General features: G+C 47.0%; 1 protein-coding gene and 1 long non-coding RNA gene across 2 annotated transcripts in view; both read left to right on the forward strand.

Moving 5' to 3' along the window:
• Nucleotides 1-25,892, forward strand: part of LAGE3 (L antigen family member 3) — a 143,489-nt gene that overhangs the window by 97,526 nt on the left and 20,071 nt on the right. The gene's annotated exons all lie outside the window — the stretch shown is intronic.
• Nucleotides 21,652-23,305, forward strand: LOC114587686 (uncharacterized). The gene is made up of 3 exons (XR_013391151.1): nucleotides 21,652-21,880; nucleotides 21,974-22,031; nucleotides 23,203-23,305. It is a non-coding gene; the product is annotated as an uncharacterized LOC114587686 (long non-coding RNA).

Raw genomic sequence — 25,892 nt, forward strand, 5'->3', positions numbered from 1 at the left:
ACCCTTCCTTCAAAAAACACATTGACCAGCTGCCTTCAAACAAGGTAGGTAAAAGATCTGAGCAATAGGTTAGTGTATCCTCCCATCCCTCTGGGCATGATCTAGACACAGTAATGGGACTCTCTTTCAAGCTTTGTCTCTTTGTGGGAGGAGGAGCAGCAATTTCAATTGGAATATATTTTTCTCGTCCTTCAAGATAGGTTTTCCCAGTGTAATGTATTATTTCTTTTGCAATTCAGGGTCTAATGGCGGTCATATCCTTTTGTGTGTACTGTAATTGGGCAGCAGACACAATCAGATGGGCAATGGTGCATGTGAAAGGACCGCAGTCACTGGAATTACCTTGCCTGGTTATATCAGTTGGTGCAAAAAATGACCAGTCCACAAAACTATAGGGACAGTCTGAAGCCATCTTATACAGACATGATAAGAAGGATGTTATTGCATCAATCACAGAGTGGTTCAATCCATGGTTGGAATCTAGGTAGAGCATGGTCTTCCTTTTAAAAATGATTACTATCAGTATCCAGTGGACTCCACTGTCATTTACTGGAATAATCCAAGCATCTTTCTTTAGCACTCCAAATTTCAAACAGGACTTCGGGGCTTTCACTGACAATTTTTGACACATGAGGGTCTGAATGAAGAGGCAACTAAATGGGAAAATTGTTCCATCATGACCTAGCTCTTTGGTCATGATCACCCTGGAGGCAAGAAAGGCATCTATTATGTGGTCATTTATCCAGTTCGATCCTTTCAGTGTGTCTATGTCATAACCATAAACACAGATGTTGGCAACATGTTCCTCAGTTTGTAGACTGAGTGTGTTGAAGGTACAGTTGTGCCATGGGGGAACTGATATAGAAATCATTGATTTGCCCAAACACTTCTCACTTTGCGTTGAGAATATGGGGCTTCTATCAAAAGAATCAATATTGGTCACTGTCAAATCCTCTTTCCCACTTTTTGGAGTGGAGGTCATCTGAGGTTGAGTGCTTTCCAGGTCTCTCATAGTCAGTCAGTGATCTGTTTTTAAGGAGTCCAGCTCCTCAGCAGCCTGCACTGAATCAGGTGCTGGAACTACAGTTATCTTTTCCTTTAATCTGGAGAACTTTCTTCCTGAGCTATTCTTCTGCCTTTTATTTCGCTTCAGCTGTGTGAGCTGCAACTGGCAAGGCTTCCCTAGTTCTGGGGCATGCCGATAGATTTTTTGGCAGCTATAATATGGTAGCAAGTCCTGGATGATGGGCAAGAGCAGCTCTCTTTGGGGAAAAGGCGGACAACATAATGCTTTCCCTTTACTACCCCTTACCACAAATACACCAAGCTAATAAATTGTACAGTACCGTAAAGCCCGCTAGTACCATTTGACAAACTGATGGTGCCTTCTCATAGTTTTCATCTTTCTTAGGCCACGGAAGTTCTCCCCTTTGTACAAGATCCAAGATTTGTGATGGATCACAAGCTATATAAGGAAAGACTGTATGTTCTGGCGATCTTGAGTGTCTGATAAACTGAGGCTGCAAATGCAAGCTTCCAGTGTTACATAGTCCACGCAAAGTTTCTCTCCAGTAAAAATTTTGCATTGCATATAAGGATAACACCATTGCTTCCATCGTCATTTCTTTCCATTGTGAAAGTCTTTTTAATGCTGCATGAAAACTCTCAGAGACATTTGAGGTGATTCCACATTTTTCTTTATATATGTTCAGTCTCTTTAGAATCCAGGCCCCAGCATGCTTTATTATTGCTTGGTGCAGTTTTTGCTTAAAGTAGTCCAAGAATGCTTTGCTCCAACCTGTCCTGAGTTAATCAAATTTGAATGTGTAGTCTTGCTCAGAATTTGACCTCAGAAGATCAAAAAAATCAGCAAGGTATACCTTGGTATCCTCTGAACTGGCCCCATGTTTTTTCAACCAAAATACGATGTCTCTGCGGATGTGATTCCAGCACACCACTCTGTGGCTCTTCAGCAAAACATGATCCAAATACTTTTCAATTCCTTTTTCTTGTCAGACACTAGGACAACTTTTTCTGAATTGAGCAATGGACACTGCTTTGAAAGGGTCTCCTGTGATTGTCCTCTCGCCTGCTGTCATGCATCTTGAACATTACAGGAATCAGTGGTGATTCAGCGAAAAGCACATTTTGAAATAGTAAAGTAGATAGGAAGAAGTCTCCAAGTTGAAAAGTTGTGTCATATGAAAAAAGCATAGGTAAATCTGTCTTCAGTGATATTATTTTCCCAATTTCAGACGAAATATCCTGTAGGCCCATAACAACAATCACTGTAGGAGAGAGAGAGAGATATCATGGATGAAGCCTTCAAGGAGTTCTGTTAATTCAAAAACACTGTACAAATCATCACGACTGATTTGTGAACGTTGTCTTTCAAGCTTGTTTCTTTCTTACTTAAGGAAACAAAAATCAAAATTGTATGGAATGCTTGTAAAGTACAGTGGTACCTCTGGTTACATACTTCATTTGTTCCGGAGGTCCGTTCTTAACCTGAAACTGTTCTTAACCTGAAGCACCACTTTAGCGAATGGGGCCTCCTGCTGCCACTGTGCTGCCGCCGTGCAATTTCTGTTCTCATCCTGAAGTAAAGTTCTTAACCCGAGGTAATATTTCTGGGTTAGCAGAGTCTGTAACCTGAAGCATATGTAACCTGAGGTCCCACTGTAGTCATGAGAGGTCATTTCATACAACAAAATGCTGTTAAAAAAAAGAGAGAGAGCCAGGGAAGCAAAGAAAAAAGAAATTTTGGATGCCATATCAAAGAAAGAAAACGAATTAGGAAAAAACCTAAATAAACAATCGATAAAACAGGCAAGAAAATGATTACAATCACAGCATTCAATGATAATCAATGAAGAAATAGCATGGAAAGTTAAAAAAATGAAGCCAAAATTCTTTGAGCATGCAAACAAACCCAGAAAGTTGTTAGCATGGCAATTAAGGAGAAATCAACAGATGAATTATATATATATAGGTAAAATTCATTCCAATGGGAAATTTCTAGTTAAAACAAAAGAAATAAGGGAAGCCTTTTAAAAATATTTTCAAAATTTATACAAAAGAGGAAATGAAAAGGCAATGAACATACAGAAATATATAAAAAAGAGTAAACTGCCAAAGATAAAACAAGAAGAGATAGTATTCTTAAATACACAAGTAACAGACCAAGAAATCGCCGAGGCAATAAGGCAAATAAAGGTGGGCAAATCACCAGGAACAGATGGATTATCAGCAAAGTACAATAAAAAAAATTTAAAGAACACCTTGTAAATCCAATGAAAGATATAATGAATGAAATATTAACAAAAGGGGAAATTCGAGAAACATGGAAGCAAGCTTATATTACCTTGATTCCAAAACAAGATACAGATTTGACCTTGGTCAAAAAATATAGCCCTATTTCAGTTTTGAACAATGATTACAAGATATTTGCTAACATTTTAGCTAATAGATTGAAAAAGGTCTTAAATGTTTAAATACAGACCAAGCGGGATTCCTTCCAGGTAGGCAGATGAAAGATAAAATAAGAAATATTTTAAATGTAATAGAGTATTTAGAAGTAAGAAATGAGAAAAAAGCAGCAATGATGTTTATAGATGTGGAAAAAGTTTTTGATAATGTATCTTTGGACTTTATAAGGAAAGTGACGGAAGAAATGGAATATGGAGAAAAGTTTATAAAAGGGATACAAGCTGTATACACAGAACAATGTGCAAAACTAATTATTAACCAGGTGATAACTAATGAATTCCAAATTGGAAAAAGGAATGAGACAAGGATGTCCGTTATCACCTTTATTATTCATTCTGGTCCTGAAGGTTTTGAACAGAAACATAAGAGCAGACAAACAGATTGTGGGAATAAGAACGGGGGAAATGAATTTAAGTTGTAAGCATTTGCTTGTTGACTTGGTAATTACAGTTGAGGAAACAAAGCTATGTCTCCCTAAAGCTTTTGAAAAAATATAAGTTTGGGCGAGTGGGAGGATTTAAATTAAATAAAGGAAAGACATAAATACTAACCAAAAAAATGACGGAACTGGAGAAAATAATAATAATAATAATAATAATAATAATAATAATAATAATAATAATAGTAATAATATTTTATTTATACCCCGCCCTTCCCGGTTCAAAAACCGGGCTCAGGGTGGCTAACAAAAAAATTAAAACACTTAATTATAAAAGCAGCATAAAATACAGTATAAAAACATGAATAACAATAAAATTCAAAATTCAAAAATCAGTTTAGGGAAAATAAGCATTGGATAATCCCCAGGGCTAGCTGGCTGAATTAGTCCTACCTGGGCCAGCGAGGAGGCCAGGGGAGAATTAGCTGTGGGGTCTCAGAGCAGGTGATCTTCATAAAAGGGGAGGGGGAGGGAAGAGAAGGGAAATAAAAGATCAGGCTGAATTAAAATTAAAGGCCAAGTGGAATAGCTCTGTCTTACCGGCCCGACAGAAGGAGGTTAAATCCTGAAGGGCCCTAGTCTCATGGGACAGAGCATTCCACCAGGTTGGAGCCACCACTGAAAAGGCCCTGGCCCTGGTGGAGGGTAGTCTGACTTCCTTAGGGCCCAGGTCCTCTAAACTATGGTTATTCATGGACCTTAAGGTCCTCTGCGGGGCATACCAGGAGAGGCGGTCCCATAGGTACGAGGGTCCTAGGCCATGAAGGGCTTTAAGGTCAAGACCAGCAGCTTGATCCTGATCCTGTACTCCACCGGGAGCCAGTGCAGCTGGAAAAGTACTGGGTGAATATGCTCCCATGGCAGAGACCCCGTGAGGAGCCTCGCTGCAGCATTCTGCACCCACTGGAGTTTGTGGGACAGTTTCAAGGGCAGCCCCATGTAGAGTGAATTACAGTAGTCAAGCCTACATGGTGGATCATTTACAATCTTCTGATAATCAGGATGAGATGGAATATGAAGGGCTTCTTCCACTGCAAAAAGGAGTGGTTTTCCTGCAGTATAAGATCATTGTGAAGAGTCCTCCACTCTACATAATTGTGAAAGCTTGTTTCAATTAAATATTTTTAAAAATGGAACACGCAGCTCCAGGTCCTTGGGGTACTCTGTGAGCCCTCTGGGTAAAGAGGACTCCCTGTGGCCAGAGATTAAAGAAACAGGCAGGACCAAGGCAAATTGTATAGGGAAGTGGCTAAGAAGTCTGACCCTTACTCTAAAAGCAACTGCTATAGCAGGGTCCGCACTCCTCTGGCAGCGAGATGAGTCAGACCTCGAACAGAAGGTGCCCCCCCACTTTTATTAGTTCCCCAAATTCCCAGTCCCACCTCCAATATTTCACCATTGCTACATCACTGATGCATCCCACAAGGGGAGGTACGGGGCAGTACCTGGGTAGCAGATAGCTGTCTTTCCCCACCCTTTCCCCATCTCCTGACACCCGTTAACACAAGACACTAAAACTATTTACAGTTCCTGACTCCTCTGGTCAAGTTCCTCACGATTCTTTTGTCCCCTGGAGTCCAAATCCATTTCAGGGTTGCCCATCTTTGTGATCTGTCTGGCATTGGGTTAGGTGTTTCCCCTGCGGAGAGGCCATTTGCCTACTGACTCTATGCTTCCTGGTAAATGGTTCTCTTGAGTCACCCTTTAGGCCTACCTTTCCCTGTACAGAACAGGACATGGAAAGAATAGCTGTTTTCTAGTGGATTCCTAAAGTTTCTTGTACAGTTTTTGTTGTACAGTGACTTACACATGAACTTTCACATTGTAACATTCTAACTGCCTGGGAGGATACATGCATTCATAGAGGCTAGTTACAGGTAGATAGCCGTGTTCTTAGAGACCAACTAAGTTTGTTATTGGTAAGAGCTTTCGTGTGCATGCACACTTCAGATACTTCAGGCTGTCTCTGAAGTGGATACATTACATTTAGCTGTGGCGCTGTGGGTTAAAACCACAGAGTCTAGGACTTGCCGATCAGAAGGTCGGCGGTTCGAATCCCCATGACGGGGTGAGCTCCCGTTGCTCGGTCCCTGCTCCTGCCAACCTAGCAATTTGAAAGCACGTCAAAGTGCAAGTAGATAAATAGGTACCGCTCCGGCGGGAAGGTAAACGGCGTTTCCATGCGCTGCTCTGGTTTGCCATAAGTGGCTTAGTCATGCTGGCCACATGACGCGGAAGCTGTACGCCGGCTCCCTCGGCCAATAAAGCGAGATGAGCGGCGCAACCCCATAGTCGGCCACGACTGGACCTAATGGTCAGGGGTCCCTTTACCTTTACCAGTGTTCCATACTCTAGTTGGTGCTGTTTGCTAACATTCATTGGTTGGAGCTTGATAGGTCATTTAAATAGACAATTCAAAGCACCAGGTCTATTCATTCACTAGATGTGATAGTGCAGTTTTCTCGTTATTCTTTGGCTGCCTTTATTTAAAGGGCCAGTAATGCTTTTTATTGTGTACACTCTAGCTAATGGTTTCAGGTAAGTACACATGAAATAGCCGACACCAGAGAATTGTTGGGCACCACATTGGAGACTCCTGATTTCCATGTTTGCACTGACAAAATCTGTTGGCAAGAAAACTTGCAGTTAAACCTTCATTTATAATTACCACCCCCCCAAAAAAAACAACAACTTTTGTCTCAAAACCTTTTGTACGTTAATTGACGCAAGACACCATAGGCGCTGACTCCATGGGGCTTGAGGGGGCCCGAGCCCCCTCAAAAATTCGTTTGGGGGGGCTCCGCCCCCCCAATAATCTCCGGCGCCCCTCCAGCAGAGCGCCATCGCCGCCCCTCCCCCAGCCCAAAATGCACAGGGAGGGGCGGGCTGCATGCCTCCTGCCCTCCCTCCCGAGCAAAAGCTCCACCCAATTTCCTTTGGAGCTGATTAATAGGCGCAGCACGCTCTCCCCTATTCGCTCACGAGGAGGCGGCGCCACTTTATTTGCATATTCATGAGCTTATTTATTATTCATGAGCTTTCCCGGGCCCCCCCAATATTTTTTATAAGTCCGCGTCCCTGCAAGACACATTATTGCTTTTCATGGTTACTTTGGTGGTCTCCATCTAGTTGGTTTGATATTTTACATTCACAGTTAATATCATCACCATCTCTGCCTTCGATATTCTTCAAGGTTGGCAGCATCAAAAAATTTCCAGGTTCAGTTCTTTACAGTGGAAGCTATGGATATGAATGTCACTTTAATACAGTGTTCTTGCTAACACGGAACCATTTCAGTTTTTATTTCGGCCATTCCATGGACATTGGTGTGATCTAATTTGGTGGAGTCTATTTAACAATCATGACGATTCCTTAAGGATCAAAGTATTTAATATATTGTTCGTTTGTTTGTTCCTTGGCTGTGCTCTGTGGTTTTTGTGGTTCATTCTGTGGTCCGTCATATACATGGTTACAGGAATTTCAGACATTAATCATGGGGCGGGGGGGGGGGGGCCTGGAGACCCCACCCCATGAGTACACACTTACAATGAACATAGCACAAACATCACCCACCCACCCAAATGCTTTTCCATGGCCCGACTAAATTGTTACAATGTATCCAAATCAATAGACCATGTCTGATTTAATCAACTGTTTCTGCTTTTGAGTGAAAGTGTTTTTCTTGCTACATAGGACCCCATAGCGTTTTCAAATATTCATATAAAATAAACCACCCCATGCATCTGCACTATTCCACTTTTGATTTACAGGAGGAGGGCTGCCAAAGGAGGGAGGTATGCAACACGTGACTGGCAGCCATAATCCTTTCTGCAAGAAGTCATGTTCGCAGCAATCTACCCTTCCTGAAGATAAGGTCACACGCAAGTGCCAGACTGCTCCTCATTGACTTACTGTGCTGGTCCCGTGGGTTACCGAGAGGTGAGGTCCAAGTCCGGTCTGTGGTCAAAGGTGCAATGTGGAGGCAGTCCATAGTAGCTGAAGCTGGGTGCAGGGCAGGGAGCCGGGCGAAGTCAGGAACAGGCTTGCAAGCAGGGAGCCAGGGCAGGTCAGGAGCTCAGGCAGGAACTAGCAACCAACAATGTTGCTCCCGCAACTTGGGACTGGGGCCAGCCGGCTTTTGTCTGCCCTGAGGCATAGGGCGGCCCTGACCCACAGGTGACTCATCTCTCCTGGCCTGGAGGTGAGCACTCCTCCTGCGGGAACTTAGTTCCCTCTGCCTCTCTGCCCTCGCAAGACGAATGCCTCGCAAGACGGAAAACCCGCAAGACGAAAGGGTTTTCTGTTTTGGAGGCGCTTCGCAAGACGAATTTCCCTATGGGCTTGCATCGCAAGACGAAAGCCCATAGGGAAATGCTGGCGGTCGGGAGCAAAGACTTTCGCCCACAGCCGGCCTTCAGAAGAGGACCTCTTCTGAAGGCCGGCGGGGGGCAAAAGTCTTTGCTCCCCCCCGCCTGCCTTCCCCCCGCCTGCCCCAGGCGATCTTAAAATGCTGGCGGGCGGGAGCGAAGCGTTCGCTGCCGACCCCCAGCATTTTAAAATCTCCAAGGGACAGCAGAGAAGTCTCTGTCCCGAGGAGATTTTAAAATGCTGGGGGTCGGGAGGGAAGCGCTGCCGACCCCCAGCATTTTAAAATCTCCCCGTGTCCAGGGGAGGTTTTAAAATGCTGGGGGTCGGGAGCGAAGCGTTCGCTGCCGACCCCAGCATTTTAAAATCTCCAAGGGACAGCAGAGAAGTCTCTGTCCCGAGGAGATTTTAAAATGCTGGGGGTCGGGAGGGAAGCGCTGCCGACCCCCAGCATTTTAAAATCTCCCCGTGTCCCGGGAAGGTTTTAAAATGCTGGGGGTCGGGAGCGAAGCGTTCGCTGCCGACCCCAGCATTTTAAAATCTCCAAGGGACAGCAGAGAAGTCTCTGTCCCGAGGAGATTTTAAAATGCTGGGGATCGGGAGGGAAGCGCTGCCGACCCCCAGCATTTTAAAATCTCCAAGGGACAGCAGAGAAGTCTCTGTCCCGAGGAGATTTTAAAATGCTGGGGGTCGGGAGGGAAGCGCTGCCGACCCCCAGCATTTTAAAATCTCCCCGTGTCCAGGGGAGGTTTTAAAATGCTGGGGGTCGGGAGCGAAGCTTTCGCTGCCGACCAGGGACGCGGACTTATAAAAAATATTGGGGGGGCCCGGGAAAGCTCATGAATAATAAATAAGCTCATGAATATGCAAATAAAGTGGCTCCGGCCCTAAATAGGGCAAGCCACGCCCCCCAGCCAGCCAATCGGCTGGCTGGGAGGTGTGGCCAGTCGGGATTCCCCTGTTCTCGCGGGGGCCAGGAGGAAGGAAATTCCCCCCGGCAGTGCCTTGGCAGTGGCGGTGGTGCTGCGAAGCAGCGAGGCAGGAGCCCCCGCCCCCGGGGATTCCCTAATCTCGCGGGGGACGGCCGGGGCTCTCCGACTAGGGCGCGCGGCTGGCTGGCTGGCTGGCGAGGGAGCAGGTGGGGAGGAGGCGGGGGACGGCGGCGGCGCTCTGCTGGAAGGGCGCCCGAGATTATTGGGGGGGCTGAGCCCCCCCAAAAATTTTTTTGAGGGGGCTCGAGCCCCCTCAGGCCTCATGGAGTCGGCGCCTATGCCGCTGTCCCAGGGTTTTTTAAAATGCTGGGGGTGGGAAGAAAAGCCCTTGTCCCCCCCCCCAGCCTTCAGAAGAGGTCCGGGGACAGACTGTCCCCGGACCTGGTCTGAAGGCGGTTTCCCTAGGAACGCATTAATTGATTTTCAATGCATTCCTATGGGAAACCGTGCATCGCAAGACGAAAAAACCGCAAGACGAAGAGACTTGCGGAACGAATTAATTTCGTCTTGCGAGGCACCACTGTATTCAAATTTAGGAGGATAGGGAAGTACAGAAAGGGAAAGGGAAAAGGGGGAGGGGATAGATAATACTGATAGAGAGATAGAGGGATAGAGAGATATAGATAGGTAGGTAGATTAGAAATTTAAAAGACCTATAAAGATTATCAAATCCTACAAAGTACTGAGCGCAAATATAACATTGAACCACAATGGCACAAAATAAGTCAGCAAGCTGACATTTACCAAGAGTTAGACAAAGGTTAGTGTACTAAATATTTACAATTCTTGGTAGTTTGCTATTAGAGAAATACCAGATATTTCTTCAACACCTCAGGACATATTTTCCACCAGATTTTGATGAACACCAGTTCGCTAATAGGAGAAATAGGTCAACAGATGATGCCATAGCCACAGCTTTTCTCCTTGCAACTGGAGAGACCGGGGAATTATGTCAGAATGCTGTTTATTGATTATAGCTCGGCTTTTAATACCATTCTTCTGGACATTCTTATTAAAAAGCTGATGGACCTGGACCTTTCCCCTACCATCTGTGGTTGGATTAAAGACTTTATGAGGGATCGCACACAAATAGTGAGGATTGGGCCTGTTACATCTACCTCTCTGAAGCTCAGCACTGGCACCCCACAGGGATGCGTGCTGAGTCCCTACCTGTACTCGTTGTATACATATGACTGTATTTCATCTGATCCATCCACTGCAATCATTAGGTTTGCAGATGATACCACCATAATGGGTCTAATTACAGGTGGAGATGAATCAGCGTATAGGGAGAAGGTTCAAAAAGTCTCCACATGGTGCCTAGAGAATAACTTGCACCTAAATATCAGCAAGACAAAGGTGATGGTGTTGGACTTTTGGAGGAAGAGAGGGGAACTAGCCCCGTTGTATATCAGGGTGGGTTGTGTGGAGAGAGTCTCTTCCTTTAAATTCCTGGGAGTTTACCTTAGTGAAGACCTCACTTGGAAAATTAATACAACCCAGGTGGTTAGGAAGGCCCAACAGAGACTCCATTTCCTCAGGGTCCTGCAAAAGAACAAGGCCAAACAAAAACTGATCTCCTTCTACCTGGCCACAATAGAAAGTGTCCTTTCATACTTTATTAAAGTGTGGTACGCTGGTTTGATATACATCTATATTTTCTGCAGCCAAAGATGGAGAAGCTCTATACAGTCAGCAGAAACAAGACCTGGAGCTGACTGTGGCTCAGATCATCAGCTTCTTATAGCAAAATTCAAGCTTAAACTGAAGAAAGTAGGAAAAACCACTGGGCCGGTAAGATACAATCTAAATCAAATCCCTTATGAATACACAGTGGAAGTGAGGAACAGGTTTAAGGATTTAGATTTGGTGGACAGAGTGCCTGAAGAACTATGGATGGAGGCTCGCAACATTATACAGGAGGCAGCAATGAAAACCATCCCAATGAAAAGGAAATGCAAGAAAGCAAAGTGGCTGTCCAACGAGGCCTTACAAATAGCGGGGGAGAGAAGGCAAGCAAAATGCAAGGGAAATAGTGAAAGATGTGGCTCACATTTTTTGGTTATTGGGGGGGGGGGATCTCAACCCCAATATTCTATCTTTGACCATGTCTCTTTTTTGACAGCCACTGCCAAAATGGAAATAGCTGTCAGGTGGGAAATGGGGGGAGGCCCTCACTTTACAAACTTGGTTTTACCCACGTATGGGACATGGCACAATTTGGGAGTTTGAATCAACACAGCAGTGTGATGATAAATGGGCAGGGTAAAAAGGAGAAATTTCTAAGTACTGTACATGGTAATTGTTCATTGATTACATAGGCGCCGACTCCATGGGGCCTGAGGGGGCCCGAGCCCCCTCAAAAATTTTATTGGGGGGGCTCTGCCCCCCCAATAATTTAAGAAAATTATTGGGGGCGCGCAGCGGAAACGTCCTCCGCCGGTGACGTCACCCGGGCCTTGCGGAAAAGGCGCTGCGGGAGTCGCCGCCGCCGCGGCGGGGCCGCTGCAGAAGGGTGAGTGGCGAGGGCGGGACGGGGCCGCGCGCTCCTTTCCTCGGCTGCCCTCGTCGCGCGCCTTGGCTCCCGCGGCCGGTGAGGGGAGCCCGGGCCGCGCGCGGCTGCTGCTGCCGCCGCCGCCTCTCCTGGGGGCGCCGCCTCCCCGGGCGGGAACACTGCGGGTGCGCGAGGGAGGAGGGCGGCCCCCGGGGGCTGGGAGAGCCGGGCTGCCGTGGCCGAGAGGGCTGCTCTGCCGGGCGCCGCTGACATTGGAACTTAGAAAACTTCCCGGGGCAGGACCCCGGTATGGGCCCCCCCAATATTTTTTATAAGTCGGCGCCCCTGATTGATTATATCAACAAATTGGCACTGTCGTTATGACCACCTGCCCCAGGTGTATCCAGGATTTCTTTTTCTGGGGGGGGGGGAATTAGGGTTGCCATATTTTGAAGAGCAAAAAAGAGGACGCCGTGAAGATTCTCATTTTAAATACACCTACTGTATGTAGGCTATAGCAGTGTTTCCCAACCTTGTGCCTCCAGCTGTTTTTGGACTACAATTCCCATCATCCCTTGCCACTGGTCTTGCTAGTCAGGGATGATGGGAGTTGTAGTTCAAAAACAGCTGGAGGCACAAGGTTGGGAAACACTGGGCTATAGAAGCTGTGATATATTGCTGGGGGGGGGGGGGAGAGAAGATGAGAAAAGTTGGGGAAAGCAAGTCTTCAATCACCAGTCTTGTCTAGGACTCATCCAGAAAGTATAGCCAGAGACATTTTGGCAAATTTTTAGAATGCTACCCCTGAAAAAGAGGATGTGTCCTGGAAAAAGAGGACACATAGCAACCGGGGGGGGGGGCAGAACTGAGTTACCTGCGACACAATTGGTCAGTTAAGTATTTTTTTTATTTACTTGATTAGGGGGGCAGTTCCCCCCCCGAACCCCCGGCCACACCACCTGCAACCAGGGGCGGAGGAAGGGTGGTGCGGTAGGTGTGGGGCCGTCCTGGGTGTCCCCACTGAGGGGGGTGACAAAATGCCAGGCAGCACTCACCACAGAGCCTGCAGTGAGCCCAAGGCTCTGCGCTTTCCAAACACTTTGCCCACTGCCTCCCCCCCCCCCAGCTGAAGGGTGACTGAGTGGGAGGAGGCAGACAGACTCTGGAGGCCCCACAGTGCGCCCTGCCCCATGGATGGTGTTAAGTCGTGGGTTGACATAGCAGCCGGCACAGCGATCTCTTCAAGTAGCTCTTTATTATGGTAAGCTGGAATAGAACTGACTGTGAACAGCTCAGCCGGCCTGTATTTATAGGCAGCCGGCTGTCACATTGTAACCACAACAGCCCCAGAGTTCCCGCCTAAAATAACTGCCGCGGACCTGAGTGAAAACTATCTACAGACCTGAGTGAAAACTATATACAGTATCCCCCTGTTGGCCCAGGGTGAAACTACACTACATAACACCCCTCCCCACCGAGATAAGGCGTTAGTTACAATCGTAATGGTTTCCTTATATACAGCACTACGCGTAATGGTTCAATTAGGCACAAAAGCATATCGGTTACATTTCCCATACTTAGACCAACAGTGATACCTGTCCAACAACATAGTCCTTTAAATGAGTTGGGCGCTTGGAAACTCTGCCAGACCGCCGGGGACTGGTAGCCAAGTCCGGAGGGCCACACAGTTCTCGCTGAGGCTGTGGTGCGACCCTAGGTGGCGTTGGAACCAACTCCCCTGGATCCGCTGCTGTGAGTGGAGCCTCCGCAAGTGGAGTGGTCTGAGTCTGTTCTGAGACGGCTTGGTTCGGCTCCACGCTGGCAGTTTGCGAGGGAGGTGTAGGTGGGGCCTCGCCATCTGTACGTGTCTCTTCTGGAGCCGCAAGCGCAGTTGGGGGCACCTCGGTAGTGTCCAAGTCCCCAACCCTGCGCCTAAGTTGGTCTATGTGCCGTCGCCACAAGCGCCCGTCTTCGAGTGCCACCTGGTACGAGCGAGGTCCAGTGACTCCCACTACTGTGGCTGGCACCCAAGGGATGTCCCCCACATAGTTCCGGGCAAAGACCTGGTTTCCTGGGACAAATGACCGTGGTGCGTTGGCACAGCCTGGGGGTTCAGCCACGGCAAAGTCTGGGTGTAGCCGGTCGAGCGGTGACCTGAGGCGGCGGCCCATAAGCAGTTCTGACCTCCAGCCATTTGGAATAGGCGTCCACCACTACCATAAAGGTCCGGCCGTGAAAGGGGCCAGCCAGATCGATGTGCACCCTCGACCAGGGTGTCTTTGGCGTCTCCCACGTGTATTCCTTAGCTGCCGGTGGTGCAGGCCTCGACTCCTGGCACGCTTGACAGGCGGACACCCAGGCAGTGATGGCATCGTCCATATTAGGCCACCAGACGTAACACCGAGCCAACGCCTTCATTTTGACAATTCCCGGGTGGCCAACGTGCAGAGCCTCCAGGACGCGCTGACGGAGTCCCTGGGGAATCACGACGCGGTCTCCCCACAGCAGACAGCCGCGATGAGCTGAGAGTTCATGTTGTCTGGTTGCGAAGGGCTGGAACTCCGATGCAAAGGGCCCTTGTGGCCACCCCCTCCACACCCAGTTGAGCACCCGGCTGATGGTGCGATCCTGGGCAGATGCGGAGGCCACAGTGGCAGCCGACACAGGCGCTGCCGGAAGATCCTCAATCAGAAGGAGCGATGAAGCTGGAGCCGGGTCTTCCACAAATGCTGGAAGAGGGCAACGGCTGAGGGCGTCGGCATGGCCCATCGATTTCCCCGGGCGGTGGATGAGCCGGTAGTGGTAGGCAGCCAGGAAAACAGTCCATCGCAGCATGCGTGGTGAGAGGACCGGTGGAGTTGGACGATCACCGGCGAGGAGGCCCAGGAGTGGCTTGTGGTCAGTGATGAGGTCAAAAGTCCTGCCATAGAGGTATTCATGAAACCTCTTCACTCCAGCCACAAGTGCCAATGCCTCCTTGTCGAGCTGGCTGTAATTCCGTTCCGTCGGAGATAGTGTCCTGGAAAAGTAGGCGAGCGGTGCTTCTCTTCCATCTGGAAAACGGTGACTAAGGACAGCACCGATGCCAAAAGGTGAGGCGTCGCAGGCAAGGACCAGCGGCCTGGATTCACTGTACTGTACCAGCACACTGTCCGAAGAAAGGAGAGCCTTGACCGCGTTGAAGGCCGCCGTCTCCCGATGACCCCAGGCCCAAGGCGTCTTAGTGCTAAGGAGTCGGTGAAGAGGCTCAGCCACTGTGGCTTTGTGGGGCAGGAACATGTTATAAAAGTTCAGCAGCCCCAGGAACGCCTGCAACTCCGTTTTGTTCTTTGGAGTGGGGGCCTGCTGGATAGCGCGGATCTTGGATGTGGTTGGATGAAGACCGGAGGCATCGATAAGATAGCCCAGGAACTCTACCTGTGGAACGGCGATCTGGCACTTCTCCCTTTTTACCTTGAGCCCGGCCTCCTGGAACCTGGTCAGCACGGCACGGAGGCGCTCGAACAGCTGCTGGTGTGAGTCTGCAGACACCAAGACGTCATCAAAATATGGTACCACGCCCGGAAGCCCTTGCAGGAGACGCTCCATAAGGCTTTGGAAGATGCCAGGAGCCACACTCACCCCGAACTGCAACCGGCGGCAACGGAATGCCCCCCGGTGGGTGACGATCGTCTGGGCTTCAGCAGTGGCATCATCGACTGGCAGTTGTTGATAGGCTTGGGCAAGGTCCAGCTTAGCGAAGACCTTACCCTCACCCAGGGAATGCAGCAGGTGTTGGACAACAGGAACCGGATAAGCGTGCTGCTGAAGTGCCTTGTTGATCGTGCACTTGTAGTCAGCGCAGATTCTCACCGACCCATCTGGCTTGACAGGCGTGACGATGGGGGTTTCCCACTTTGCGTGGTCAACCGGCTCCAAAACTCCTTGGGCGATCAGTTTGTCCAGTTGTTCGTCCACCTTAGCCTTGAGAGCAAAGGGAACCCGGCGTGGCTTTAGCTTGATGGGGGCGACTTGTGGATCCAGGCTAAAGGAGATGGGCGTACCTGTATATTGGCCCAAGGTGCCGTCAAAAACCTCGGCAAAGTCTTTGACCAGACCCTCAGTCTCTGCGTTAGAGATGCAGTTGATGCCGGTGACTTCCAGGCCGAGGGCATCAAACCAGTCTAGCCCTAGGAGACTTGGCCGCTGGCCTTCGACCACCACCAACCGGAGCAGGCCCGAAAAATCCTTGAAGGCGATCCGGAACCGGCCAACGCCTACCACGGGAATGTCGTTTCCCTGGTAGTCTCTCAGGTGTACGCGGTGAGAGTCGAGTTGCCTTTTGGACACTCTGGGTACCAGTCTTTTGATGGTGCTCCATGACACGATGGACAGGGCAGACCCGGTGTCGATCTCCATGTCACATGGAGCTCCTTCAATGAGCACCGTGACGTTCAGCTTGCGTCGCGTAGGCGAGTCGGTTTGGCCAATCGTGGTTCCAGACGGGCAGCGGCAGTTGGTGAGAGCGAAACAACTTTCCTTGGCAGACTGGAGTGAAGACTTGGACTTGCGAGTCGATGAAGGGGGGGTGTCAGACGGAGCCGATCGGCAGACCTTAGCGATGTGGCCCCTTCTGGAACACCTCCTACAGATGGCGTCTCTGAATCGACACTTGGCACGGGAATGGTTGCCTCCGCAGCCAGCACATTCCGGTTGGCCCTTGGACTTCTGTTGGAACTTCCTGCGCTCCCGCTTTGTCTGGTGCACATCATCGTCTTCACTGGAGGATGCCTCCTCACTGCTGGCCTCTTCATGATGCACCGGAACGGGCTCCCTAGCAAGACACAGGCTGCTGGACTTGCGGATCTCCTGAGCGGAGCGTTCAGCAGCTTCTGAGGCCACAGCCTCCTCAATGGCTTTCTGTAGCGTGAGGTCTGGCTTGGCTAGGAGACGCCGTTGCAGATGGATGTCCCGGACCCCGCAGACGATTCGATCCATCAGGGCATCATCTAAGTCTCGGAACTCACAGTGCATTGCAGCCTGTCGCAGGGCGGTGGTGTAGTTGTTGATTGACTCCCCCTCTGCCTGGTTCCTGTGGTAGAACGCATGGCGGGCAGCAATCTTGGACGGCTTTGGTGCGTAGTGGTTGCGGAGCTTCTCTTGGATCGTGTCCCATGGTGATGCCTGGACTGCTTCAGGCGCAACCAACGCTCGGGCCGTCGCAAACACCTCAGGCCCACAGAGGCTGAGGAATAGGCCCCGCTTCCGATCCTGTGATACTGCTGTCAGTTCGTTGGCTTGGAGGTAGCAGTCGAACCGAGCGAGGTAGGAGTCCCATGATTCAGAGGCTGGCGCAAACGGCGGTAGAGGCACAAGTGAAGCCATGATTCCGATGCCGGCGTGAAGGGCGATGGATGGAACACAGTGCTCTAGCCAGAACAGTCAGCTCTGAACTGGTTCTGCCCAGTGATTTCGCTCAGTGATTTCGCTCTGTGATTCAGCTCAGTGATTCAGCTCAGTTCAGAGGCTGGCCGCATCTGGCTGTGCTCTGATGTCCATCCATCCCATCCTCGTCGCCAGTGTTAAGTCGTGGGTTGACATAGCAGCCGGCACAGCGATCTCTTCAAGTAGCTCTTTATTATGGTAAGCTGGAATAGAACTGACTGTGAACAGCTCAGCCGGCCTGTATTTATAGGCAGCCGGCTGTCACATTGTAACCACAACAGCCCCAGAGTTCCCGCCTAAAATAACTGCCGCGGACCTGAGTGAAAACTATCTACAGACCTGAGTGAAAACTATATACAGTATCCCCCTGTTGGCCCAGGGTGAAACTACACTACATAACAGATGGCTTGCCCCACCCTCGCCCTGCCCCTATGGGCAGCTTGCTCCCCAGGCGCCCAAGCGGCTTCCTCCGCCACTGACTGTCCCTGGCAGTAATACTGGTTTTAGCCCTCTCACTGGTCAGAGCTGAAGTTGGGATTTACAACTTTAAAACGAGATGCTACAAATTTTCCCTTGTGATCTCCATAGTAGACAATTTTAAATGTTGCTTGTAGATAGAGAGGGGGGGGGGTAGACAGCTTTAAATTTCTTAGCATTTTCTTAAAGCATTTTCTTAAAGCGATAGGCTATCCATTTTGGGGGCCCTGGGGCCCCTCCCCCAAGGAGAACCTCCAAAAAGGCACCCTGTGGAGGAGAGTTTCCTGCCTGTCACTCAAAGAAGAATTCAAACTCAGGCTGCAGTGTCTACCAAAATCTTTAATGTTCAGATCAGTGCGATACTTGGGCAAAATGTCCTTAAAAGGCACAGCAGATTCTACACATAGCCAAGCAAACAAAGACATGGATCCAGGAATGAGACATACCCTGGCTTAGGAGCTAACTCCTCTTAAGCCCATAACCCCCCAAAATTTTTAGGGGGCCGGGAACCCCCCCAAAAAACTGTTGATGGCCATTGCCATTTAATTGTGTGTGGTGTGTCATGTGACTATGTAGGGCAGGGCTTACCGCCCGCCCACCCCCCATATTTTATTCAAGTTGGCCCCCCAGCAACCCTGTTATTAGAGAGTGGGGCCGGCACTAATTTCTCCCCCATGCGCAGTGATCCCATGTTGAAAACAAACCCATTGGTATCCACTGTATTAATGCGCCAAGGGACTATTTTATGTGTCCTTGTGACTGACAGGTGGTGGAAGGAGCGAGCCAGAATCTAGTGAGTGAGACTGTCCCTGGCAGTAATACTGGTTTTAACCCTCTCCCTGGCCAGAGCTGAAGTCTCACTGAAGTTGTTATTTACAACTTTAAAAAGGGATACAACAAATTTTCCCTTGTGATCTCCATAGTTGGCAGTTTAAAATGTTGCTTGTAGATGATAGAAAGATAGACAGACAGACAGAAGCTAAATAGATTCAGTAACTCCCTAAAAAGTGTTAGGAGACGCAATACATTTTAAATTTAAAGGAAACAAAGAAAATAAGAAGACCAACAAAGAATTAATCATAGTAAAACAGGGAGAGTAAATTCTGGACAGATGCTAGACTTTGAGAAAGCCCCCAAAAGAAAGCTTAGCCAAGAAAAATTTAAACTAAAAACTCATAAAAAACACCAAGATGAAGATTTTAAAGAGAATCAAGAAAAGCAGATACACCTGATGACTAGAAAAGCCAAGGGAAAACAAAGACACATGAAGGAACACGACGGGCGAAATCAAGTTTATTTTTCTTTCGACCAACAAGTCTTTGGATGTACAAAGGAGCAGAGGAAAGGGTAGGTGGAGATGAAGTCTGCTTCAAGCAGAGTGAAGAATAATTGCAGAAAATAGAAGGCTTTTCTTTTAAAAGGCAACTGGAGAAGCCATTTCATAAAAAGAAGGCTGGCGTTTCTGTTGCCGAAGTTATTATTATCATTACTGTTGTTACTATTTATTGAATTTCTATGCCGCCCTATACCCAAAGGTCTAAGGGCGGTTCACATAAAATATCAAATGCACCAAATCGAAACAAAAAGAACGACCCAAGAACGGGTTTCCAGAGCAGAGACAGCAGGAGTCAGGCTACCCCTGTCCAGAGAGGGGCGCAACTGGGCCACCAGCTGAAGCTGATGGAGGGCACTGGGGGTCACTGAGCGCCTTCCCTTGTCTCTCGACAGGTGCAGGGCGACCAAGGCCGTTTCCGGGCCAAAAGCAGGCCTAAACCCTGATGGAAATGGATCCAGATATTCAGCTTCTTCCAAGGGCACCTGGATCTGGTCTGCAACCACTCGCTCCAGAACCTCGCTCCAGAAGTTGGAAAAACCAAGACGGGTAAGATTTTAAGACAGGTAAGACTTAGAAGTGAGAAGGGTAGTGGGATCTAAGGGGATCCAGGGGGAAGGAAAGCTGTGCATGCGATAAAGAGCAAAGCAGAGGCGCAGAAGACAACATAGTTCCATTTAATTTCATGTTAGCTCAGGATGCCTTGTTGACAAAAATGATTTGCAGCCATTTTGTGGTAGCTTCTTGGGGACTATAGATAAGCTCCTTCGCTAATGGGAAGAACTTCCTTTCATTTATAATGTGGCTTCCCAGGAGTAGAATAACAAACCCTCTTGAGCAGCTGCTTACAAGTGGTGGCATTTGGCACATGAAGCCAAACAAATTGTACTTACTGGGCAACTGCAGAAGAGGGTCACCAAAATATTGTTGAGTTTTTGTTCCTTCCGAAGTGTATAAATCCAGAAGGTTCCAAACATGCCAGCATTTTGCATCCTCGCCAGTAATTCTGTTCCCAGGGGTATTTAGGTATTTAGAATACCCATTTTAAAAGCTGATGCATCAAACTGCTTCTTTTGCTGTAACAGTTGCCTTGCTGATTTCAGTGTGAAAAAGCAAATAAGGCATTTTGAAGAAGTGTGCATGCACACGAAAGCTCATACCAAGAACTAACTTAGTTGGTCTTTAAGGTGCTACTGGAAGGATTTTTTTTTGTTTTGACTATGGCAGACCAACACGGCTACCTATCTGTAACTAAGGCATTTTGAGGGTGAATCTACTGATGGCAATGGGAGAGGTGGCCTGGTAGAGGCCTTGGAGTGAGTAGAGGTTTTCACCATTTTGCCAGCCATTTTTAAGCAAAAAAAGTCCAGCAAACATTTAAGCACAAACATATTCACAATTAGGAAGGATGAGCTGTGACCATTTTTTCCTGTACATAAAGGGCAGAATTTTTTTCTGCTAATGGTAAGGCTGAAATGACTGAGAAAATATTTGAAATCTTATGAATCCCAACTCTCTGGCCATTTTTACTCATACATAAGGGGGTGGCTGATTGTTCCACTAATGACCAGAGAGGGCCACACAAAATCATAATAACCCACATTTGTGAAACATTTTGGAATAGAGGTCTGTACCCTTCAATCCTGTAGATAAAGGAGGCATGTAGCTCCCAATTTTCTTTGCCTGGGGTACATGTATGATTGTTTAACGCAGGGAACATGATCCATAAATGCTGAGAGTATTCGAAATTTAATTTGACCCAGATGGTATTACTGGCTTTTTTGTGAAAACTTGCACAATAGGGTTGATAGTTGCTGGGTTTCCAACAATTACAAAAATCAGGATCCTCACCAGTACTTCTGTTCCAAAGGTAATATATTTTAAAACCTGCTGTAGTGAACTGCTTATTGCCTGTAACCTCTCACTTGGTTACCTTCAACTGCAATCGTAGCTTCTGTTAATAAAACATTTGAATTATCAGAGGTGGCACTAATAACTAACAAGTAATTTCTATATGCTCTATCGTAATCATAGCAGCAATAAATTTGTGTGTCTTCTGGCTGAAGGTGAGTATCTTGTGCTTGGCTGAGGGGAAAATCTCTGTTGTGTTCTGCCTGCAACTCTTTGTACAAAGATTCTTTCAGGTCGCAGTGAGGGGGACCATTCAAGCACCCTGAGCCTGTTGGAGAAAAGGTAGGCTCTAAGTGGAATCATACATCAAATATGCAAACTAAATATTCCAAAGAGCTTGTATTGAGCAACGTTGGTTATTCAATCCCTGTTTCAGAAGAGCTGCAAACTCGAAAGCCTAATGCAGTCACTCTGCGTGCTTCTACCTGGAGGGACTTCTCTTGTCGGGACACCACTGCAGGGGAGGCCCTTTCCCTTGCCACCACCACACAATAAGGTACATCTTTGGGTGGGACACCATCCTTGTTTTGTTCCAGCTCTTTTTTTTACAGACCTCACAGAGCTACCTGTGCCGGAAGCAGATCTGCTCCATTGACAAAAGGCAGTGTCAGAGCTTTTGATCCATCAGGTGAACATCTGCAGTGCAGGATTGAGAGACACCTGCATCTTGACTGCGCTGCTTTAGGTAACCGGCTGTTTTTGCTCCTGTGTCTGGAGGGGAGGGCTGCTGAAGACCCTAGTCTCTTCCAGGTGCATCTCAGTGACACAAGAAATAGAATTTTGCAAGCCTTAAGGAAACTTAATGGCAAGTGAACTTCACACTCTACAATTCAGTGATCTTTTTCAGTCCAATCCTTTTGGGCTGGCTTCTCCATTTCCCCCCGCTTGATCTCTTCACAGTTCTGTCCAAGAGCCCACCACACTCAGGGGAAGCCAGCTCTTCCTGCAGAAGTCAGGTCAGTCAGAACAGCTGGGTTCCAAAAACATTTCTCTGGAATTGGCGGGAATGGGCCGGGGACAAACAAATGAGTCCAAATTGCTTTTCACAGACCAGCAGAAGGAACTTCCAGGCCCATGAATTCACACTTCAGAGGGACAAACAAAAAGGTGAGCATAAAGGCAGAGTTTGAAGACTGGAACCAGTCTCTCTGTTGTGCCCTGCAAATTAATGGCAGTCAACATGGCACTCTGTGACTTAAACACATCTAGGTGAATATCGGATAAAACCTCGATTGTGTTCTGTCTGCAGCTTCATAATTCTTAAGGGTTTTCTTTTTTCCTGAGAGAACATTCTGTATTCAGAGTGTTCTCTCAGGTTTTGCTTTTCACCTTGTTGCATTGGCCAAAAAAAAGCAAAAGACGCTGGTGGTTGGCGCTCCTGGTTTCCAGGACGGGGTTCAAGCCCCTGCGGTGTCCCTGCTTACTTCCAATGCAACCTCTCTCTCCCTCTCTCTCTCTCTCTCCCTTAAGAACTAAGTGAAGCGCAAAGTGCTCCTCTGATGCATCACTGGTGTGTGTCTCAGAGAAGGTGGATTACATGGATGCTTCCCATCCTAGCACTCCTTGCCATAGGGAACAAAATATGTACAGGTGAAACTTGGAAAATTAGATTATCGTGGAAAAGTTAATTTATTTCAGTAATTCAACTTAAAAGGTGAAACTAATATATGAGATAGACTCATGACATACAAAGCGAGATATGTCAATCCTTTATTTGTTATAATTGTGATGATTATAGGGTACAGCTGATAAAAACCTCAAATTAACAATCTCAGAAAATTAAAATATTGTGAAAAGGTGCAGCTATTCAATCCATAACATCTGCAACGGGTTCAGTAGGAAGCACAATCATGGGGAAGGCTGCTGACCTGACAGTTGTGCAGAAAGCCGTCATTGAGACCCTCCATAAGGAGGGAAGGTCTCAAAGGGTAATTGCAGAAGAAGTTGGATGTTCCCAAAGTGCTGTATCGAAGCACATTAATGGAAAGTTATGTAGAAGGAAAAAGTGTGGAAGAAAAAGGTGCACAAGCAGCAGGGATGACCGCAGCCTGGAGAGGATTGTCAGGAAAAGACCATTCAAACATGCTGGGGACTTTCACAAGGAGTGGACTGAGGCTGGTGCATCAAGAGCCACCATACACAGATGGATCCTGCAGATGGGCTTCAAATGTGGTATTCTTCTTGTCAAGCCGCTCCACGTCAGAAGCATCTTGCCTGGGTTAAAGAAAAAAAAGAACTGGTCTGTTGCTCAGTGGTCCCAAGTCCTCTTTTCTGATAGGAGCAACTTTTCCATCTCATTTGGAAACCAAGGACCCAGAATCTGGAGGAAGAATGGGGAGGCACACATTGCCAGATGCTTGAAGTCCAGTGTGAAATGTTGATTTGAGGAGCCATGCCATCAGCTGGTGTTGGTCCACTGTGCTTAAATGAACTCGCCCCATTACTAAAACTGGTGGATGCTCACAGCCGTAAACTAAATGTATCAAAAATTACCATTCTTCTATATGCAGATGATATGATTGTGCTCTCATGAACTAGAATTGGCTTAAAGCGTTTGCTAAATGCCTGTATCTACTATTTGTCTAGAATGAAAATGAGCATGAAAAGCAAAATAATGGTCTTCGGGAATTCTTGTAAGATATATAGTTGGGTTTTTGGTGGGAAACATATCCAGCAGGTATTCAGATTCAACTGTTTGGGGATCACTTTCCATCACAGGCTCCGGTGTTCCTCGCACTGCACAAGGGCGGTAAATGCCAGCCAGCTGTTTATGCAGGCCATATTGCACTTTTTTGCAACAAGAGGTAACCAACACATCCCTTCTGCCCTCAAAGTTTTTAATGCTAAAGTTAGAGCCAAACTGCTCTATGGAATTTCAGTCTGGATGTCAGGGTTTACCCAGTCAGTGGAACAAGTGCAGGCAGCCTTTCTGTTGAAGATTTTCGCTGTCCCACACTGTGTACCTTACGCAGCCTTGTTGTGTCTAGAGGGAAGCCAACAGAAGCTAGAGACAGTTGCCTGGACGAGTTTTCTTTTATGCTGGCTAAACATTTGTTTTTCAGCAGACAAAGATACTTTACTTAGCAAAGTTTTGTCAGACCCCTTCCCTTCCCTTCTCCAGGGCTACAACTGTTTTGCACAAAGTTGGGGCAACTTGGGCTTTCAGAGGATCTCCTGGGTGCTGTGGCTTTTCCAATCGCCAAGGCCATGTTAAAAGTTAAAGAAAGTGAGCAGTTGGGTCCCACAAGGATCAGAACCGCTATTATTTCATTTTTTCATTTTGTGATCTGGAATTAGTGCTGGAGACTGTTGAAAAAGGAACTGAAAATGAAACGGTCAGTATTGTAATGTCCCTGTACAGTTCTATAGTGTGGTCCCATTTGGAACACTGTGTACAGTTTTGGGTGCCATCTCTCTAAAACGAATATGGCATAGCTGGAAAAAGTGCAGAAGAGGGTGTTCTCGCTCTGTGTGGGATGGTCATTCTCTTACATGGAGTGTGTGGCTTTGGGGGGGGGTGCACAGTGATGGGGATGGCAGACACATTCCTTGCCCCTCTGATCAGCCAGATCAATCCTGGTGATCAACAGGGTGATAGATGTGGCAACCAGATTGCTCTTACATCTAGAATTGGGCAACCAAATGATTAAGGGGGCACAGTGCTTTTCCTTTGAGAAAAGGCTGAAGGGTTTGGAAATGTTCAGTCTATAAAAGGTCTATATAAGAGGGTAGCAAACACGATAGAGGTTAGAAAATTAAATAAGATAAAGTGGTTAGAGAGAACTTTTCGTCACTCTCCCAAAATACTGACCTCAGGGGCACCCAGCGAAAGGAAAAACCACTTTATTCCATGAGAGATGAAACTGTGAAGTTACATGCATGAAGATTTGGTGATGGCCACAGGAAAAAAATATTATTGGGACAAAAATTCTGGCCCACTGGTCTTATGTACCCGTTTAAAATTAACTTTGGGAAATTATTCCAATAAAAGAGACCATGCCAATATATAGAGCTTTCTTAGTGACATTTCTGAGCAATTGCACAGAAAGGTAGAGACAGAGACACTGAATTAAAGCTGATCATTTAACATTTTCCTGTATAATTTTATATACATTTGTGCCAAGAGAAAGGAGAAATGGATATGGAAATGACCGGCAGAATCCGAGACCAGGGAGAAGAGTCGGTGGAAGAAGATTGGAAGAAATTTAAAGACTATTTACAGAAACACTGCAAAATCAATGAATGTTAGAATGATGTTGGATTGAAGTTAAGCGGTTTTTAGTAGCAATGTTATAAAGGAATATGTAAAATGGTTTGTTAACAGGGGATAATATAAGGCTATAATATATTAAGATAAAAGATTAAGATAAAATCAAAGAGGGAAAGGATTTGCTGAATTAACTAATTGAACTGGAATACAAAAAAGGGAGGTGTGAGGAGGTCAGGGAAACGAGCAAATGAAAGATAAGATTTGGAAAAACTGATCTGTTTTTAACTGTTTTTACTTTGTATTTTTCTTTTTTCTTTTTTTTCTTTTCTTATTTTTGTAAAATGTTGAAACTTCAATAAATATATTTTAAAAAAAAGAAAGGAGAAATGGATAGAACTAGCAGGATACACACAGATGATAGGAGAACTGAGAAAGTCAGAGCTTGGGTTCGATATTTAAAAACTATAATTTAAACATTTACTGAACAGTCACAAAGATAAAATATGCACAACTTTCTTTTGCAGAGGTCATCCTGCAATTAACTAGCAGCCTCATGCAGCCTTCTCTGTCTGTCCACATGCTCATCACACCTGAAAGCATAATGCAGAGAATTAGATGCTGAACTTACATTCTTCATTCCTCCTTTCATAACAACTTTCCCTAAACATTTATCTGATCTTTTAGGAAGATATTTCAGGCTTTAGGTGCCATCATAACACTAATGTTTCAAAAATGATAACAACAGGGCATTTTTGACA

Source organism: Podarcis muralis, chromosome 17 (assembly GCF_964188315.1).
Source record: "Podarcis muralis chromosome 17, rPodMur119.hap1.1, whole genome shotgun sequence".
In the NCBI taxonomy this organism is placed as follows: Eukaryota; Metazoa; Chordata; class Lepidosauria; order Squamata; family Lacertidae; genus Podarcis; species Podarcis muralis.